The sequence below is a fragment of the Euprymna scolopes genome, chromosome 35 (genome assembly GCF_053919585.1).
Source record: "Euprymna scolopes isolate OS-2025 chromosome 35, ASM5391958v1, whole genome shotgun sequence".
NCBI lineage: Eukaryota > Metazoa > Mollusca > Cephalopoda > Sepiida > Sepiolidae > Euprymna > Euprymna scolopes.
In genome coordinates, this window is record NC_136516.1 from 81,728,680 (window position 1) to 81,739,194 (window position 10,515).

Consider the following 10,515-nt stretch of genomic DNA (forward strand, 5'->3'; position numbering starts at 1 on the left):
CACACATTTAACTACAACCACTATCAATAATATCCCCCACTCTCTATCTGTGCGTAAATCTAAACACAGATTCCATGAACAAAGCTTCTTTCTTAGAACTAACCCAACTGTGGAACTTTGTCCCGCTAACCTACTTTCTGGCTGATTACAGCATAGAAGTTTCAAGTGCAATGTAAACAATTCTTGTTGAGCTGCTCTTTTAAATATGCAATTTCCATCACCGTACACACATTAACTTTTATTCTCAAATGAACTTCCGGGCTTTGTAAGCGGCGATACCCCTGTCATGTATATATATATATATATATATATATATATATATATATATATATATATATATATATATATATAATCTTTTAGTTTAGTCTAAATTTAAATTGTGTTTAAAAGCAATAAACCAAAGTAAATTTCTAATAGAAACAATACGTGTATTTTCGTATTTAAAACACACACAAACACACACACAAACAAACACATACGCACACACACACACACACACACATATATATATATATATATATATATATATATATATATATATGCTGCGCATTTCAGCTAGTTGAAACAAGAAATGTTATACCCGTTGACTTCGAATGAATGCTTGATATATATATATATATATATATATATATATATATACATATATACATATATATATATATATATATATATATATATCAAGCACTACTATATATATATAAAGCGAGAGAGAAAGAGAGAGAGAGGAAGAGGGAGATAGAGAGCAAGAAAAAGAGCGAGAGAAGGTTAAGAGAGTGCAATAGCGGCAGCAGATCTATCTTAATATGATGAATATTAGACAAAGATAGAGAGAGGGTGAAAGAGATGTGTGAGAGGGAGCGAAAAAGACGGTAGATCTTACCTAATATAAGCGGCGTTTTTTACCGATGACGTCATTAATTCAAACCTCGATCTCATATTTGTCGAGAAAGCCAATTGAAACAGAAATGTGACGTTAGGCAAATTTACCGTCGATTTCAGAGGCAAAACAAAATGGCTTCCGAATGACGAATCTCTTTTATCTTTTTCATCCACGCACATGTTTGTCTGTCGCATAAAATTCATGTCGTCGGGGCAGGGCCGATGATAAGAATCTAATCTCAATGCTATTAAAATAGTTTTGCCCTGTGCTCATTTCTAAATTGCGTTAGCCCTTGCACGAAAGTGCCTACTGCTGCTGATTTTAGAGACAGACGTAAAAATTGAAAACCGCTCGCCATTGTCGTAAATATGGTTGCTCTTGGCAAAAAGGCACGCACAACGGTTAGGGAGCAACCAATAACATATTTTTTTTACAAAGGAGACACAACTTATCAAGGCCTGAAATTCACTCGAGGATAAGGGTGAATGTGTATAATATCATCAGTAGAATAACCGCGTTTGGATCGGTAGTAGTGAAAATTGGATGAAATTTGATTATTAGAGTTGAAGGGCCAAGAAGAAATTGTTTACATTAGACTTGAATACGACTATATTGTGTAGTCAGCTTGGAATCAGATCAGCGGAACAGAGTTCCACAGAGCGAAATCTTTAAGAAATAAACTTGTTTCATGGAATTTGCGTTTAGATTTAAGCACAGATAGAGAGCCGGAAAAATTGTTGACAATGGTTTTAGCTAAACAGGTGATTGTTGCAAAAGTTTTAAAGAAGAGGTTACTATGAATTGAAGCTCAGTCGAGCTTTTGGTATGAAAATAATGATATAGCAGAGATATATTCGTAATGTCTCTTCTGAAGAAAGTGGTTATAAAGAAGAGAATAGATGAGATATTAACTACTTGACCTTCCTACCAGCTTTCATCTCGTTCTTGTTTTTTTTGGGTTTTTTTTTTCTGTACTTTCGTTTTTTTGTCCTTTGCAAAAAAAGCAGCACGCATTTCGGACAATGGAAAAGTACTGGGTAATTAGCTCAATCATTCTGATTAAGATTAAAATATAAGTAAGATGTGACACAAGATGGAATGTTATTTTTAATTGGAGGAGGTCATCGTTTTTCAGAGCTCACAAGACATGTTAGAATAAGGCTTGAAAAGTGTCACGCAAACGGTAAAACAAAAACGCGATGATCAAAAATAGTGGAACTGAAGCATCGTATATTTCGGCGTATAAGCCGATTGTCAGATAAGACTAGGTAAAAAATTGAAGCAGATTGTGATAAATTTATTATATATCGACTGTATAAGACGACTTCTAAATCACGACACTATGTTTGTTTAGCCTTGACTAGAGATTGCAACATCCGGTATCTTATGAAATATTGGTTTTTAAAGATTGCTTCTTTTTTAACTTTCAGGGTCGTCTTATACGCCGAAAAATACGAAAATATATGTTTTAGAATTCTATTAAGATTGTTCTGATAGCTTTTATGTAAAAGAATAGAATTGATATAATTTTTTTTTTTTTACTGGAGTTGATATTTATTAAGGTTAGTATATTTTAGAGTTATGCATTTATATATAATGTTATGCATTTATATATAATGTTAAGCATTTATATATAATGTTATGCATGTATATATAATGTTAAGCATTTATTTATAATGTTATGCATTTATTTATGATGTCATGCATCTATATATAATGTTCTGCATCTATATATAATGTTATGCATTTATATATAATGTTAAGCATTTATTTATAATGGTATGCATATAAAATGTTATGCATTTATATATACTGTAATGCATTTATATAAAATGTTATGCATTTATATATAATGTTATGCATTTATTTTTAATGTTAAGCATTTATATATAATGTGATGCATTTATATATAATGTAAGGCATTTATATAAAATGTTATGCATTTATATATAATTTTATGAATCTATATATAATGTTATGCATTTATATATAATGTTATGCATTTATTTATAATGTTAAGCATTTATATATAATGTTATGCATCTATATATAATGTTATGCATTTATATATAATGTTATGCATTTATATATACTGTTATGCATTCATATATAATGTTATGCATTTATATATAATGTTAAGAATTTATATATAATGTTATGCATTTATATACAATGTTATGCACTTATATATAATGTTAGGCATTTATATATAATGTTATGCATTTATATATAATGGTTTGCATTTATATATAATGCTAAGCATTTATATATAGTGTTAAGCATTTATATATAATGTTATGCATTTATATATAATGTTATGCATTTATATATAATGCTAAGCATTTATATATAGTGTTAAGCATTTATATATAATGTTATGCATTTATATATAATGTTATGCATTTATATATAATGTTATGCATTTATATATAATGTTAATCATTCATATATAATGTTATGCATTTATATATAATTTTAAGCATTTATGTATAATGTTATGCATTTATATACAATGTTATGCATTTATATATAATGTTATGAATTTATATATAATGGTAAGCATATATATAATGTTAAGCCTTTATATATGATGTTATGAATTTATATATAGTGTTAAGCATGTATATATAATGTTTTGCATTTATATATAATGTTATGCATTTATATATAATGTTATGTATTTATATATAATGTTATGTATTTATATATAATGCTATGCATTTATATATAATATTATGTATTTATATATAATGTTATGCATCTATATATAATGCTATGAATTTATATATAATGTTATGCATTTATATATAATGTTAAGTATGTATATATAATGTTATGCATCTATATATATATATAATGTTATGCATTTATATATACTGTTATGCATTTATTTAAAATTTTATGCATTTATATATAATGTTATGCATTTATATAAAATGTAAAGCATTTATATATAATGTGATGCATTTATATATAATGTTAAGCATTTATGTATAATGTTATGCATTTATATATAATGTTATGCATTTATATATAATTTTATGCATCTATATACAATGTTATGCATTTATTTATAATGTTATGCATTTATATGTAATGTTATGCATCTATATATAATGTTATTAATTTATATATAATGTTATGCATTCATATATACTGTTATGCACTCATATATAATGTTATTCATTTATATATAATGTTATGCATTTATATATAATGTTAAGCATTTATATATAATGTTATTCATCTATTAATAATGTTATGCATTTATATCTAATTTTATGCACTTATATATAATGTTAAGAATTTACATATAATGTTATGCATTTATATATAATGTTATGCATTTATATATTATGTTAAGCGTTTATATATAATATTATGCATGTATATATAATGTTATGTATTTATACATAATGTTACGCATTTATATATAATGTTAAACATTTATCGATAATGTTATGCATTTATATATAATGTTATGCATTTATATATAAGGTTATGCATTTATATATAATTTTAAGCATATATATAATGTTAAGCATTTATATATCATGTTATGCATTTATATATAATGTTAATCATTTATATATAATGTTATGCATTTATATATAATGTTAAGCATTTATGTATAATGTTATACATTTATATATAATGTTATGCATTTATATATAAGGTTATGCATTTATATATAATTTTATGCATTTATATATAATGTTAAGCATTTATATATAATGTTATGCATTTATATATAATGTTATGCATTTATATATAATGTTAAGCATTTATATATAATGATAAGCATCTATCTATAATGTCATGCATTTATATATTATTTTATGCATTTATATATAATGTTATGCATTTATATATAATGTTATCAATTTTATCAGTCATGCAGTTATTTCCTAAGAGAAAGTTTGCTTTATCGAAATGTCAGAGAAGTTAATATATTTATTTCCCAGGCTCTATTATTTGATTTGATTTTATTCGACCTCACAATAATACGAAACACTATCATGATTGGATTCCGGTAATTAAAATAGTCTGATTATATACTGGATAATAAGGACCCTTAATATATATATATATATATATATATATATATATATATATATATATATATAGATATATATATATATATATATCTGTGTGTGTGTGTGTGTGTGTGTGTGTGTGTGTGTAAATGTATTATATATCGGTTGTATAAGACGACTGCTAAATCACGAAACTATGTTTTTATAAAGTCTAGTCTAGAGGTTAAATATCTGGTATCTTATGAAATATTGTTTTGTTTTTTAATTCTTTGTTTTATATACATTAAGGGTCGTCTTATACGCCGAAATATACGATAGTTTTGAATACTTGAACATTCCTAGCACAGATTGCCAAACAAAACGTCGCACCTTCTCTGAACTAGAATCCTTAACTTGGAGGATAGACATAAGATAAGAATAATAGTCCGAATAATACACTTTTATATATAAAACGAGAAAGTTACGTCGTATTTGAATATATTTCTGGGAAGAGCCCAGCAACTCATTATAGTGGATTTACTGCAAGTACTACACTTCCTCAGCATAGACGTTATCCTAAGGATGGACCGATTGCGCTGGTATGGCCATGTAGAGATTTCTGCCTCTTGGATAAATTGTTGCAGAACTACGAATGTGCTAAATCGGAGTAAGGTTAGTGGCCGAGGAAAACTTGAAAGTAAGTGATTTGACAAGATCGCAGCATAGAAAATTTGGACACTGTTGACTCCTTGAACTGCGGGCATTATCAGCATCAGAAAACGTTTAACTCCTAAAGAAAGTGAAAACCACGTAAATTCATTGCAGAACGCAGACATGAAGTGCTTATTTCTCTATTGTATTGTGCTTTTATATTTTAATTCTACATAGAGTTGTTTTAGTGAAAATTTAGCAATGGGAAAGACAGAATTGAAATTTTCTCTCGATATAATCTAAGTTCACTAAGGTTAATTACCGGTTAGGTCTATAAAATAACTGAAATATATTAAACCGTAGAGAAAAGACATTCACATTTGTAAATGAAATTCTGGACATTACCCAGCAGATTTGACATTACTAAAACGTCGGCTGAAAAAAAAATTATTACATTGCGAGTTACATTTTCAGTGTTTTGGAAAGATGAAACTTAACATAGATTATCCAACTTTTAATCTATTGCTCCACTGAATGAATATATATACATATATATAGTAATTTATAAAATATATATGGCGATTAAGCTACACTGAATATTCTGCGTTTCATCCAACAATAGGATTCGTCAGGCTTATGCTAACTAGCTCTACCTACGTATTAAGCACTTTTGAAGTAAATACTTAAAGTTTACGCATAAATCTATACTTTCGTATATTAAATTTATGTGAATAAATGAAGTAGTTATATATATATATCACTTATTTATACACAAATCTTTAATTTATAAAGCTCAATATAATTATAGAGCGCATAAAAAACAAATGACAAAAAGTGTATATTCAAAATTCCATGATGTGTACCATCTTACAATTCATTCTTTTAATTACGTTGACATTTACAATTCTTGAAAGTGACTGATTCGCACCGACAAAATCATTCATGTAATTATTATATCAATCAAGGAATCTATTTACCTTTAACTAATAAGAAGAAATAGCAGCTATCAATCCACCAAAAAAAAATGAAATGCATTTGAGCATGATTACAAAATCCGAAAATTGGAAGAGAAGTTGCAATTAATTTTTATTTTACCTTTTATTCATTTTGAATTTATAAGTAAAATCACTAAAATGTAAATATTCGTATTAATAAATTATATTAATTTCACTAGTTACTACTAAAAAATATTCTTGGAATAAGAACTTTTGTCATCTGTTATCTATATCTATCTATCTATCTATCTATACATATATATATATATGCATATATATACATATATATACATATATATGTATATATACATATATATACATATATATATCTATATATATATACATATATTTATATGCATGTATATACATATATACATACATATATATATATACATACATATATACATACATATATATGCATATATATATACACATATATATGATGATTGCAACGTCTTGTCAGACGAGTGCCACTCCCTCAGACATTTAAAATTCATGAGCCCAAATGGCTTAGGGAGTATATATACAAAGATGATGTTACAGAGTCTTAGCTTTGTACGACAGCTAAGTCTCTCTCTCGGTTCAAAATGTTGAGATCCAGCAACAAGCAAGAGCAAGATACCCAGCAACAAATTAAACTGCAGACCAGCTTAATGCGGGTACTGGTCTTCCGCTTTATGTCTTTTTAAATCAGAGATTCCTAAAATTAAAAATAGTCTTTTTAATTTTTGAATTTGTAATTTTTCTTGCCTGTTGGGATCTATTATGATCGAAACGGTCTGCACATCGTAGCAAAATATGACTGTATTTACATACAGAATAATAAAAGATATAATTTGCTGTCCTTGATTGATGACTATCAACAAGATTTGTTGAAATTCAATTGTGCTTCATTTTTGGATATCTCTCTACTCGGAATATATATATATATATATATATATATATATATATATATTAATTTGCCGATGTCTTAAGAAAGAAGTTCAAGTTGGGAGGTGTTACATGTTCTTTATTCTTAGGTATTTCAAACCTAATTCTTCTCATCAGAGTAGGGATTAAGGGGCTAGGTTGCAACCAGTTTCCTGACACATCTATTTCAGTGTATGCTTGGGGAATATTAAGGTATCTGGTATATAGGGGAGTGATGGACGAGAGGGATGCGGGATATAAACACACACACACACACACACACACACATATATATATATATATATATATATATATATATATATTTGAAGTTGGTATATTTAGGTAGCATTTTTTTAATTCAAGCAACTATTATTAAATGCAACGGAGATAATTTGCCTTACAATTCTTTCTTTTTACTTTTTCGTATTTTGTGTATCTACATATGTCATGCCTTGATTTAATAAAGATTAATTGATGAAACTATGTGGAGATTAAGCTACATTTCTATGCCTAAAGGGGTATTGTTCTCTCCCACTGCAAGAACTGTGACTATAGGGTTGGAAAGTGGCATTGAAAAATTCAGTGCCCCATCAAAGGAGCCATCTCATTCTACAATAGATGCCTGGACAGCTCTGTCGGTATTACCGGTAGGACGCCCCAGACAACTACCAATAAACTTACCTCTTCTCAAAGAGAGAAGGCAAAGTCTTGGAAAGTGGACCTCCTAGAACTGCACAGAATCAACATTACATTACAACTAAGAAGGGCCAGGTCATAACAGAAATGATCTAATCTCTGTTTATTTTGGGGCCGAAAGAACTTAGACACTAGGGTCAGAAAGTGGAATTGAGAGGAAAAGCACTCTGACCTGAAAAAAAGTGCCTGGGAAACGCCGTCGGCATTTCCCGGTGATGGCGGCTTAGGCGGTTAGCAATAAAGTAAACCTTTCTCAAAGACAGAAGGAAAAACATGGGATGGTTGACCTCTTAGAACTGTAAAGAAGTGAACTCACACTACAAAATGAACCTTCTCTTTCTCTCTCTCTCGCTCTCTCTCTTCACTTTGTTTGTTTGTCTGTCTGTAGGCGTATCAGAATTTTTGTAGGAATGTTTGACACCCCTAACACGAAACTGCGAATAAAATATAAAAAAAACTCATAATTTCTCTTTTAAAAGTGGATTGTTTATTTTCTTTATGGATTATCCTTCCAAAATAAACTATTAAAGTTGTATAAAAAGTAATAGAAATATTATTATTTTTTAAAAACCGTAATGAAATTAATTGAATTTTACGAGTTCAGTATTTTTCAATTTTTAAACTTTAAAAATCTATCAAAATTTTTTTATTGATTCTATTTTTACGATATTTTCAGGGTCAATGTGAAATTTTATGCTCTTTCCAATATATACCGAACATAATATTTTAGACAAACGTTTTTTTTTTAATTCACGCCCCCATTTTGAAATGTCTATTAAAAAGTAAATAATTCATTTACTTACTAAAGATTTATATATCACAAATTGAAGATAAAAGATCAATAAATAATATATTTAAATTTAAAACAACAAAAAAGAAGGGTTTTTTTTTTTTAGAAATTTACCTGTAACGTCCGAAGTTTAAAACTTTTTTTTTTAAATCACGTTTTTTTTTTAATGACACCTTGGTCCTTGCTCCTTTAATTGAAATGAAATTAAGATTTTAATTACATTTTTCGAGTAGTTATAAGCTTGGAAAGGCAGGGGTCGAATTATTCAATATTTTTCACGAAGTTTCTGACACACCTAGTCTGTCTATCTGTCTGTCTGTGCGTCTCTCTCTGTCTGTCTCTCTCTCTGTCTCTCTCTCGCTCTCTCTCTCTCTCTCTCTCTCTCTATATATATATATATATATATATATATATATATATATATATCTTATGTATATGCACGCACACGCATGTGTGTGTGTGTGCCTTCACGTCTTTCGTACCGAGATCGGAGAATTCTCGTAAAAGTAAATTGCGCCAATTAAAGCATTCTACGCGCATTCTCTCTTTCTTTTTTTTTTCTTTTTTTTTTTTTACATTATCAATCGACGGACATAAAAGATGAAAGAAGTTTTGTTTGTTTTTAAACGGGTCGGGGGGGGTCGATAAGAAAATTATGATTATTATACCTTGATTAGACAAATGGCATTCCTTCGTCAAACGTTTTGAACCGGGGCCAAACGTTATTAACCACTTGGGACTTGACACTGAATTGTCTAAACGATGCCGGACAGAACTAATTGTACCAAATGAACCGAAAATTTATTGGGCAGACGTGGCTCTTTTAGCTGGTGGAGGTGGGGTGGAAGATTGCAATAAATAATCGAAAAAGGAGACGTTTAGAAATAAATGTGAAATTCGTACCGGAAAAAAACCCATAAAAATTATGCGACATACCCGGAGTCCGTTGGGTCAAAACCGCTAGTATTATTTATTGTCTTCGGCAATACGTTTATGTTTTCAGTCACGTTTGTATCTTTATTATTTTTTTATATTTGTGTACATCGTAGTGTCTACATCGCTTGATTATTCGTCCACAAACTTGCTCACAGTATCAATAATTGCTTTATATATATATATATATATATATATATATATATATATATATATATATATATTATTTAATGGGAATTCATTATTGAGATGAGTATTATTTATCATTATTTTTTATTTATTAGATATTCAACGTCTCTATCCACTGCGCCACGGCCCCCAGGCTTTCTTGGCTAAAACGTGGTGAGACTACGACTAGGAAGGCAGCAATTGCTGAAAATGCAGTTAAGAGATTCGGAGTTCCTATAAAAAAAAGCGTACATGCGTAGAGGAAATATACGCATGAGAGATAAAAACCCGAAGGAACTGATTTGCCTTGTCACCGCTTCCAGTAGCAGCCACACTGGAAGTTAGGAAGTACGTTAGCTGACTATAACCACAAGTTTATTACTAATATTTGAACAGAACAATAATAAATCAGGTTATCAGCCAGAAGAGTTCATATCATAAACCAATTGCCCCAGTTCCTCAACAGGGTTGGAAAAA